The sequence below is a fragment of the Panthera leo genome, chromosome B3, assembly GCF_018350215.1.
Source record: "Panthera leo isolate Ple1 chromosome B3, P.leo_Ple1_pat1.1, whole genome shotgun sequence".
Taxonomy (NCBI): domain Eukaryota; kingdom Metazoa; phylum Chordata; class Mammalia; order Carnivora; family Felidae; genus Panthera; species Panthera leo.
The window spans coordinates 37,251,164-37,263,603 of NC_056684.1; the positions used below are offsets into that span (position 1 = coordinate 37,251,164).

At 36.3% G+C, this 12,440-nt stretch overlaps 1 protein-coding gene across 7 annotated transcripts in view; it reads right to left on the bottom strand.

Moving 5' to 3' along the window:
* Window positions 1-12,440, bottom strand: part of PIAS1 (protein inhibitor of activated STAT 1) — a 120,902-nt gene that overhangs the window by 74,980 nt on the left and 33,482 nt on the right. The gene's annotated exons all lie outside the window — the stretch shown is intronic.

Consider the following 12,440-nt stretch of genomic DNA (forward strand, 5'->3'; position numbering starts at 1 on the left):
TTAATAAATTTAGCAGCAGTAGTGCCAAAGAATTAGAACTAATCTCTGCTCACAACCACTGAGTTCATCTATCTGCAAGTACTGCCAGCACTAGAGTAGTATAGCTCAAGAAAGGGAATGGCTTAAAACTATCTTCCAGTCACCCAGATATCCATCAACAAAATTCCTTTTAATAAAAGGAAAGAGAGGTTCCTGAGTGGCTCAGTCGATTAGGCGTCTGACTTCGGCTCAGGTCATGATCTCACAGTCTGTGAGTTCGAGCCCCGCGTCAGGCTCTGTGCTGACAGCTTGGGGCCTGGCGCCTGCTTCGGATTCTGTATCTCCCTCTCTCTCTGCCCCTCCCCTGCTTGCACTCTGTTTCTCTTTCTCAAAAATAAATAAACGTCAAAAAAAAAATTTAATAATATAATAAAAAAAGGAAAGAAATTGATTGCCAAAATTGGGTTCTCCCTTTGTTGCACCATCCTACCTGTCCCATGATCACCAGATGCAGTGCCTCTAGCTGGCTGGTGCAACTCACATGGAACTCGATTTGTGCCGGGGAGACTGGGCCAAAGTGGTGTACAACCCACTGGGAAATCTGAAACGCTGCACTTCACTGTACACACTACATGTCTGATCTTTAAATTTCATCCTAGCAAAATCTCATATGTTGGATTTCTTTGTTAAACTGTATTTACTTGCTTCTGCACCAAAATGTCTGGCTTGTTAATGTCACAATTTAAGATTTTTAATTTCATATTTACAGTTACACAGAAGGGTTCTTTACTGACTCTGATTTACTGATTCTTATTGTCAAGATTCCTTTCCAACCCAAAAAAGTCTATCATTCTTAGTTCCCAAGATAACCCTTGAGAACACAGATACCCATTTATTAAAAACACATTAGATGCCTTTGGGGTTCTGAGCCACTATAAAAACAATAATCAAAATATTAAATTATCTACAAAGGAATATACCGTTAGAAGGTAAATCTTAGATTTTACTTTGAAATCAGAAACCAGTGCTTCCAAATTAGGGAAAAAAAAACCCACCTACAGAAAAAATTAGTGCCTTGATTTCCCAAAATTCAAGTACAGAAGAGCACAGCTCGTATTGAATTGTTAGAGGGCAAATTTTCTAAAAGCAGAGAAGAGTGAATCACAAAACCTCTGAATGCCCTTTCCAATACTTATCAGAGCCTGCGTCCTTGAATTTGTATCACCTGATCTCTAGGCAGTGGCTATCAGGCATGTGGAGGAAGGCAAACTCAATTATAAAAAAATGAGAGGAGAAGGAAACTGTGAAATCTAATCCAATGCTAGAGGAGCCCTTGGCGGAAAACACTGGTACCCAACGTTATTAAGATATAGCAGAAACCTTACCCGTGTTGCACAAAACAAGATGGATCATTTTAACTATTTAGAAGTGCTGAAGCATATGCTGCCTTTCAAAGGCAAAACCCAAATTTATACACACACACACACTATATATAAAATACATATATAAAATTCAAACCTTTTCTATAAATTATTCATACATCTTCCCAAGCCTAAAATAATTATAATTTTCTATATAGGAAGTGTTCTGTTTTAAAAAGGAAAGAGATCAACCTAGCTTTCTAAAATACTGAGACTATAAACCCAGTACACCCCAGTTGTCAGTTTTCCCTAGGAAGCATCGGTATATTGTCCCACATCAAGTTAGAACTCGGTGTGACAAAACTCAGGAAAATCCAAATAAATAGAACACAGATAATATACATTCATGGTGTTTAATGGAAAAGACTGTTTAACAAACATTAAAACTTAAATAGAAGCTACCTTCCAAGATTTAAAAGAGAAAGATAAGGGCGCCAGCCTGGCTCAGTCAGTAGAATATGTGACTCTTGATGTCAGGGTAGTAAGTTTGAGCCCACACTGGGTGCAGATACTACTTAAAAATTAAATCTTAAAAAAAAAAAGAAAGAAAAGAAAACATAAACAAGTGACTTGTTTAACCCCAAACTGAAGAATGACACAATGTCTTAGTGTTCCAGATACTTCACTTTGTAGCATCCAAATGCTTTCCAACAAATGTTACAACACTCTAAGAACTGAGGAGGACCAAGAGGAGACCATCTTCACAGACAATTTCCAGTTTTTTACAAGAATCAGATTTAAGAGAAAATGCCTGTGAAATGGTTTCATTTTGTCCTTGTTCTTTATGGTCACTGCCCTCAATTAGAAAAGAATTAGAGTATAATGAATTCTAAAGAAAGACTACAAACATAAAACTGTATGGTAAAAAACGTTCACTTACTACCTCCCTATTTCTCCTAAGCTTCCTCCCATCTAAACCTCCCAAAGAGGTGACAGGGAGATAAAAGTAGGTTTCTTTAAAAACAAACGACAACAAAACACCTCAACCGTAACATTTATGATCCATGTTGCTCCTCCAAAGAAGAAGCCACTTAAATTATTCGTAGGCTAGAGAACAAATAAACTTCTAAGTTCATGGTCTTTGGAGAGTTAAATATTTTCAGAATGGTTGCATAAGAAAATCCACAGACACCCTCTTAACTGACCTGCTATTAACTGCTCTTCCCCAATGCCTCTCCACTTCCTGACTGGTGCTCCGGCAAGCTGACTGCCTGCACCAACAGACTACTCTCCAGTGCAGAAGCACTGCAGAGTCAGAGGTGTTTTTTCTCAAACCTGTTTATATGCCAGTTGCACCTGCAATTACAAACTTAAATACTATAAAACTGATGAAATTTAAATGCAGAAAGAGTTGCTGTTTTTATGAAAACTTAAGTCAAATGCTCTGCAAAGCCCCAACAAAAGCAAGTTGCTTAAAAAAAAAATGCAATGAGTAGGGCACCTAGGTGGCTCAGTCAGTTGAGCGTGTGACTTCAGCTCAGGTCATGATCTCACGGTTGGTGAGTTCAAGCCCCATGTCGGGCTCTGTGCTGACAGCTCAGAACCTGGAGGCTGTTCTGGATTCGGTACCTCCTTCTCTCTCTGCCCCTCCCCTGCTCATACTCTATCTCTCAAAAATAAGCATTGAAAAAATTATCTATTTTTTAAAAATGCAATCAGGGCACTTGAGTGGCTCAGTCAGTTGAGGGTCTAACTCTTGATTTTGGCTCCCGTCATGATTTCACAGTTCCTCAGTTCGAGCCCCACACCGGACTCTGCACTAGCAGTGCAGAGCCCGCTTGGGATTCTCTCCCTCTCTCTCTCTGCACCTTCTCCACCGCGCACATGGGCACACTCTGTCACAAAAAATAAATAAATTTAAAATAAATAAAATAAAACTAAAACTAGGAAATCTGCAGTCTCAAAGGAAAGGCCTTTTAAACTACACCAAAGACTGGCAAATGAATATACATCAATATGTTTTACATTAAAGTAAAATGTTTAAGTCATTTTTATCAGTTGGTTCGAATATGGATAAGAGGAAACATTGTATCCTTTGCTGATCAACTAGAAGAACACTGATTTAGAACATTAGAAATAACACTCAGTGACAACAATTATTATTCCTCATTCCAATCTATGAGAAATCGCTAATCCATAGACACATGATGTAAACTTATTCAGGTGTACTGCCTAAGACCTTGAAAAACCTCAAAAGAGGGGGCACCTGGATGGCTCAGTCTGTTAAGCATCCGACTCTTGATTTCGGCTCAGGTCATGATCTCACAGTTCATGGGTTCCAGCCCCACCTCGGGTTCTGCACTTACAGTGCAGAGCCTACTTGGGATTCTCTCTCTCTCCCTCTCACTCTCTGCCCTTCCCCCACTCTCTCTGTCTCTCTCTCAAAATAAATAAACTGAATAAAAAAATAATGTAAAAAAAAAAAAAAAACCTCAAAAGAGGGATGCCAGGCTGGCTCAGTCAATAGAGCATGCAACTCTTAATCCTGGGATTGAGTTCAAGCCACATGTTGTGTGTATAGAGATTACTTAAAAATAAAATCTTAAAAGAATACAAAAATAAAATAAAATAAAATAAAATAAAATAAAATAAAATAAAATAAAATAAAATAAAATAAAATAAAATAAATAACAAAAACTTGAAAAGGAAGACATCTCTTGAGAAGATACAATTTGGCTTAGCAAAACTTGAGATGACTCAACAAACTTTTACAGGAGTACTCCAAATGAATGCAAAGCTGTTTGTTCTCTATGTTTGCCTTTGAAATAATTAAAACTATTAAAAACATGTAAAGGCATCATTTTAAAAAAATCTAGTTTCTCTTTGAAAATTTACCTGAGTCAAGAAAAAGAGAAATAACTAAATTACTAACAAACATAAACCTAAGTATTAATGGCTGTTTATTCTTATCTGAATCAAACCAAATATTCTTTCAATCACTATGAAAATATTTTGTGTTTTTACCATTATGCTCTAACACAGGTAAGTGTAAACAATATAAACAATAACATTCTAAACAATGATATTATTCTAAAAATAATATTAAAGAATTGAGGGAAAATATCTTGCTTCTGAATGGACATAACATTTTAATCCAAAACGATTTGTCCTTCTGATTTTTATAATTGTGTAAATTCCACAGCTGAGCGACACAATAGGGGCACTCTATACAAATAAGATATTTCAAAGTACTGTATACTTCTAACACATGTTGCTCAATATACTACAAAGATTAAAATTTTCTGCGCCCCATTATTTATATGGATCAATAATGTAAGTGGCTAAGAACATGCTGGGTTACATCAGCTAGTATTTGAGATTCTCCTCTTCATTAAAACAAAATCAGAAATTAGCACAAACAAGGGGTGCCTGTCTGGCTCAGTTGTAAGAGCGTGTGACTCTCGATCTTGGGGTCATGAGTTTGAGACCCATGGTGGGCATAAAGATTACTTAAATAAATAAAACTTAAAAAGGGGGGGGGGGCGGGGCAGCTGGGTGGCTTACTTGGTTAAGCGTCCAACTCTTGATTTTGGCTCAGATCATGACCTCACGGTTCAGTGAGTAAGTTCGAGCCCCGCACCAGGCTCTGCACTGACCGTGTGGAGCCTGCTTAGGATCCTCTCTCTCACTCTCTCTCTGCCCCTCCCCAGCTTGCACTCTTTCCATCTCTCTCTCAAAAAATAAATAAACCTTAAAAAAAAAAAAAAGAAAAGAAAGAAACACAAACACACACAAGACAATGACTGACCAGAACACAATAGAAGTATTTTTAAATTTCTCTCTAAAGTAAGTGTTCTCTATGGATTCTATATAAAACATGTTATATCTTTTATAATTGGGGGGCGGGAGGGTGTATAGGGTATATTAAATATCCAAATCATCAATTAACTATAGAGTTCAGAGTGGGAGTGGAAATAATAAAAGGAAGGACACCTCTTTTCTCCCTAACTCTATTTCCCATCCTTATCATAAGCCACTGTTTATGATAATGTGATATGCCTCAGTTGTATTCAGATGGTAAAATGATTAAAATTCACTGAATCAGAGTGAAGTAAAAGACTCTATTGTATTTAAATAAATTGGAGAGCTAATAAATGTTTACTGAACAACTGCCATGTAACAAAGTCATAGATAGCTATTACAGGAATATATACAAGATGAATACAGCAGAACCCTTACCATTTTGAGGCACTAACAACAAAATGTTATAAGAACATGAAAAAAAAGTGAAATCAATTCTGGATGGGGGAAGGAATAGATATATATAGGGAGAAATCTTAGAAAGATTAATGAAAAAGGTTTTAAAAAGCATGTAAAATGATATTATACATGGAAAATCCAATAGACTCCACCAAAAGTCTACTAGAACTGATACATGAATTCAGCCAAGTTGCAAGATACAAAATCAATGTACAGAAATCAGTTGCATTCTTATACACTAACAATGAAGCAACAGAAAGAAATATAAAGAAACTGATCCCATTCACAATTGCACCAAGAAGCATAAAATACCTAGGAATAAATCTAACCAAAGATGTAAAAGATCTGTATGCTGAAAACTACAGAAGGCTTACGAAGGTAATTAAAGAAGATATAAAGAAATGGAAAGACATTCCCTGCTCATGGATTGGAAGAATAAATATTGTCAAAATGTCAATACTACCCAAAGCTATCTACACATTCAATGCAATCCCAATCAAAATTGCACCAGCATTCTTCTCGAAACTAGAACAAGCAATCCTAAAATTCATATGGAACCACAAAAGGCCCCGAATAGCCAAAGCGATTTTGAAGAAGACCAAAGCAGGAGGCATCACAATCCCAGACTTTAGCCTCTACTACAAAGCTGTCATCATCAAGACAGCATGGTATTGGCACAAAAACAGACACATAGACCAATGGAATAGAATAGAAACCCCAGAACTAGACCCACAAACGTATGGCCAACTCATCTTTGACAAAGCAGGAAAGAACATCCAATGGAAAAAAGACAGTCTCTTTAACAAATGGTGCTGGGAGAACTGGACAGCAACATGCAGAAGGTTGAAAGTAGACCACTTTCTCACACCATTCACAAAAATAAACTCAAAATGGATAAAGGACCTGAATGTGAGACAGGAAACCATCAAAACCCTAGAGGAGAAAGCAGGAAAAGACCTCTCTGACTTCAGCCGTAGCAATCTCTTACTTGACACATCCCCAAAGGCAAGGAAATTAAAAGCAAAAATGAATTACTGGGACCTTATGAAGATAAAAAGCTTCTGCACAGCAAAGGAAACAACCAACAAAACTAAAAGGCAACCAACGGAATGGGAAAAGATATTTGCAAATGACATATCAGACAAAGGGCTAGTATCCAAAATCTATAAAGAGCTCACCAAACTCCACACCGAAAAACAAATAACCCAGTGAAGAAATGGGCAGAAAACATGAATAGACACTTCTCTAAAGAAGACATCCGGATGGCCAACAGGCACATGAAAAGATGCTCAACGTTGCTCCTTATCAGGGAAATACAAATCAAAACCACACTCAGATATCACCTCACGCCAGTCAGAGTGGCCAAAATGAACAAATCAGGAGACTATAGATGCTGGAGAGGATGTGGGGAAACGGGAACCCTCTTGCACTGTTGGTGGGAATGCAAATTGGTGCAGCCTCTCTGGAAAACAGTGTGGAGGCTCCTCAGAAAACTAAAAATAGACCTATCCTATGACCCAGCAATAGCACTGCTAGGAATTTACCCAAGGGATACAGGAGTACTGATGCATAGGGGCACTTGTACCCCAATGTTTATAGCAGCACTCTCAACAATAGCCAAATTATGGAAAGAGCCTAAATGTCCATCAACTGATGAATGGATAAAGAAACTGTGGTTTATATACACAATGGAGTACTACATGGCAATGAGAAAGAATGAAATATGGCCCTTTGTAGCAACGTGGATGGAACTGGAGAGTGTGATGCTAAGTGAAATAAGCCATACAGAGAAAGACAGATACCATATGTTTTCACTCTTATGTGGATCCTGAGAAACTTAACAGAAACCCATGGAGGAGGGGAAGGAAAAAAAAAAAAAAAGAGGTTAGAGTGGGAGAGAGCCAAAGCATAAGAGAGTCTTAAAAACTGAGAACGGAGGGTTGATGGGGGGTGGGAGGGAGGGCAGGGTGGGTGATGGGTATTGAGGAGGGCACCTTTTGGGATGAGCACTGGGTGTTGTATGGAAACCAATTTGACAATAAATTTCATATATTGAAAAAAAAAGCATGTAAAATAGGCCTCTTACAAACAAGATTTTAATATGATAGGCAAAAAAAATAAATCAACCCCTTCATCTCCCAATTCTTCTAGTTAACTATGGACAATGAAAAGAATTCTCTTTAATGTGTGGTTCCAAAATGAATGAAGACCTTAAAATTACTCATCGTTAAAGAAATAATAACAAAATGAGTTTAAGAGTGGATAACAATTACCTAATAAAATTGGGGATACCAAAACTATTGTTGTGATTTTAGCTAGAAACATAAATCATGCAGAAAACCATTCAAGTTATATTCAGAACATCTTAGAATCTGTTTCAATCTAAGGGCTAAGGCCAAAAGGAGGGGAGGAAATGAAAAATTAAATTTACTTGTCACATTGTGATTGTCTCAAGTGATAATTGTTATAAACTAGCTGGCTACAGGTCAAAACTAAACTCTAATGAGCCTATAATGATTTTAAATGTATATGTTTAGAAACAAAGAGAATACCAGAGACATTTAACTTTTCGGAAATGACCTAGTGGCAAAAAAGCCCTTTATAAAACTGAATTCTGTGGGACACCTGGGTGGCTCAGTGGGTTAAGCATCTGATTGTTGATCTCAGGGTCATATGAGTTCAAGACCCATGTTGGGCTCCTTGCCAGGCTGGTGTGTACTCCAGAAAGGAAGGAAGGAAGGAAGGGAGGGAGGGAGGGAGGGAGGGAGGGAGGGAAAGCTAAATTCTGTGATGAAGTGAAGTGGTTACTTCATTAAATGAAGAAACAGTCTTTAATAACATTGAAGAATCTTCTAGATTATTTTCTTTTATTCTGTTTTTGGGGTTTTAAATTTTTTTTGAAGTTTTTTTCCTAAGTTTTGTTTGTTTTTTTATGTATTTATTTGAGACAGAGAGAATGCAAGAGGGAAAGGGGCAGAGAGAGAGAATCCCAAGCAGTCTCTGCACCACCAACACAGAGCCCAATGGCAAGGCTCAAACTCACAAACTGCGAGATCATGACCTGAGTCAAAGTTGGACGCTTAACCGAATGAGCCACCCAGGCACCCCATATTTACTTATTTTAAGAGAGAGAGAGCGAGCGAGCACAAGCTGGGGAGGGGCAGAGAGAGAGAATTCTAAGCAGGCTCTGCATTGTCAGCCCAGAGCCCAACACAGGGCTCGATCCCACGAACTATGGGTTCATGACCTGAGCTGCAATCAAGAGTTGGAAGCTCAACTGCCTGAACCACCCAGGCGCCCCTCTTCTATTCCGCTTTTTACAAAATAGAGCTTTAAAATACATTCATCTTAAACTCTGCAAATTACTCAAAATCTTTTTTCAATAAATCTTTTTCAGATTCACTGAGCATTCCCTCCCTTGAATATTTACTGAATCAATAAACCTCCACAAATTATTTTCTGGTGAGACTGCTTTATGCATAACCAAAATAATGGCTTTTATTTTAATTCTATGATAGCAATGAGAAATTAGAAATCTATTTATACACCACCAAGCAATTCCATAACACCTATTCATTTTGTATGTATACCATAAACAATGGATTTATTCAATAAAAACTAGTATTCAAATTAAATTATACTTTAAATACACAATTTTTGTCACTTGTGGTAATTGTTCTACAAGTCACCACAAACAATGAATTAGTGAATACTGAACCAGTATTCAGGTTTAGGGAATACATAGGACTAAGTTCCTACAAGCCTCTGATTCCATCTTCATCCACTGATCACTATGTAACCTTGTTTTAGGTTGTGTTTCTGTTTAAGGACACCTTACTTAATATATATTGGTGATTCATTAACATCGACCTCACCGCCAACAGCACTACCTAATGCCTGAACAAAACTGAATGCATATATTTTTTTCTCCATGAGGCATATCACAGCCGTTTGCATTTAGGAACACTAGACAGAGCTTCAGCACTATAGGTGGGGGCTATTTAAAACTGTAATCACCAATAAAAAGCACAAAAATGCAAAAACCACGGCACTAAATAGAGCATAGAAGAGGACACTTACAGTATGAAAGCTGAAAACAAGAAGGCCTCGAGAGTCACCTTGTTCAATCACAGGTGTGAAAGTGTGAGTCAGAAGACTCAACTTTTTTTACCACTCTGCACGTGTCTAAAATGACCATGCAATTATTATGTGATTTTGGAATTACAAATACATTTGAGATAGTAGACATTCACAAAGATAGAATGTGCAAATAATGAGAACTGACAATACAAAGAATGCCCAATTAAGTAAGTCTCATGGTAAATCCTTCAGTATTTCAATCTAGTCAATTTTGTAAACGCAAGGGTTTACTTACTGGTTATCAAGATGGGAAAATTTTTATGGCATTGTTTTTAAATTATCACACAAACACACCCCATTGAAGCAGTCTATAAATTTTCACATAAAGAGTAAAGATGGAAAAATTATTTAAAACTTACTGCCTACTCTTTAAAAACAGCCACTGGGGGGAAAGCATTATAGAAAGAGATCGAAAACTGCAGCTTTTAAGAACATAATTTCTTATGAACTATCTGTTTTTAGTATCTTTTTAGAGGAAAATCAGGTACATTGAAAAGTTCGTAAGGATAAAAGTATCCTGAAGTATTAAAGCAATAAGATACAAAATGTAAATTATGATATATTAGGTTAAGCTAAAAAGGCATGAAAAGACCATCAGTGTAGACAATTAGAAATTAATACTTAACAAATATATTCAAGCAAAGTACTTCAGTAAAATAAAAATAATTAACTTAATTCTCTCAATTCTAATTTAATTTATTTAATTGATTTAAACTATTATCCAATATAAGTATAATGTGTGTCCAGTTTGCATTCCTACTCTTTATAACAAAATTAAGATACATATGTAAATATAATCTATTCACACTGGTACTTGAAATGTATATTACTGAAAATGAAAACAGCAAGATACAGTAATTAAGACCAGAAGAGAATTTGAGAACTGGGAATCAAATCAAATCAAAGCCACCAACAGTTTTTCCTTTTAAATTTCAGATGATGTTCACTGCAGCACAGTTTTTGGCAGCAAAAAACTAGAAAAACTTGTCTTTTACTAGAGAACTCATTTAAATCACAGAATAGTATACAGTTTTTTAATAAGAAATGAGCTAGAATGTGTGCGTGCGTGTGTGTGTGTGTGTGTGGTGTGTGTCTATATGTGTATGGACTTCAATTATTAAGACAGACAAGGAGAAGTGTCTATAGTAAGGGGAAAAAGGCAAGTCACAGAATACGATGTATAATAGGATTCCTTCTTGAAAAACAAAAACGTAATTTGTTTATATATGCATACACAAACTACTAATGAGGAAGGGACTCTGGCACTTTCATTTTTTATAATGAGCATGTGTACGTTTTATAAGCATACAGGTTTTTGACAAGTGTTAGGCTGCCCTGCAATAGCTATTTTTAAAAAATAATGTGATACAAAATTCATGTTGTTTGAAAATGACTCCTATGAACTGAATTTATTCAGGTAAATTCTGCTAAATATAATTAAAGACAAACATTTCCCAATTCAATGAATTCGAGTATGTTCTCAAAATTCAACACTAACCAATCCCCCTAACTGAAATGTTGAATGATTTGTAACAGGGGTCAGCAAACTTTTTCTGTAAAGGTCAGACAATAAATAGTTTAGGTTTTGCAGACAAACATGGTCTCTGTTGCATATTATTCTTTGTTTTTTGTTTTTTTTTTTTTTTTTTTTACAAGCCTTTGAGAATGAACACACACACACACACACACACACACACACACACACACACACACACACACAAAACACTGTTAGCTTATTAGGTCCACAAAAAACAGGCCACAGGATTTGTCTTGCCAGCCACAGCTTGTCTACCACTAATTTATAACAATAAACCAGCACCTGCACATCTGATATTTTAAATATATTACAACAAAGGTGTCAGAGATCACAACAGAGTCAGTTTTATTCTGCATTAAATAAACTATGGTAGTATTGGAGCAATAAAGTGACTAATACACACTGAATCCTATTAAAATGCTATCCATTAATCAAATAATGGTAAAAACACAGTAAATAAAATTTCAAGTATTCATATTATAAAAGCATGATCATGTGCACACCTGCAAAGCACACACATCCACTTGAAAAAGTCAGCTGAAATTAAAATACTACACATCAAAGCTGAATTTTCCTTTTATAATAATTAAAACCATTTACTCATTTAAATAATCAAAACTAGTCAATCATTTGTTTTAGAATTCATCAACCCTGAAAATTAAAAACTGAATTTAGAGGCTGGTAGAAATTATTAGGTTTTAATTTTTTAATTTGTAAGGATTATTGCAAAATATTAATCAACAATCTAAAATATTACACATAAAAAATTTTTTTTAACATTTATTTATTATTGAGAGACAGAGAGTGTGAGCAGGGGAGGGGCAGAGAGAGAGGGAGACACAGAATCCGAAGCAGGCTCCAGGCTCCGAGCTGTCAGCACAGAGCCCAACATGGGGCTAGAACCCACAGAACGCGAGATCATGACCTGAACTGAAGTCGGCCGCCTAACTGACTGAGCCACCCAGGTGCCCCTAAAATATTACACTTTAAAAGTTTATATTCTTGGAAACTTGACTATACTTTTTTTCTTTGCCTGAAAGATAACTTTTATGTATCTGATTCTGTCTAAAACTGAAAGATCCTTATTGTAATCTGAATGCTACTACCAAAGGAAAATTTCATGATGAATAATAAACTGAGTCAAATTAACACTCTAAAATGAA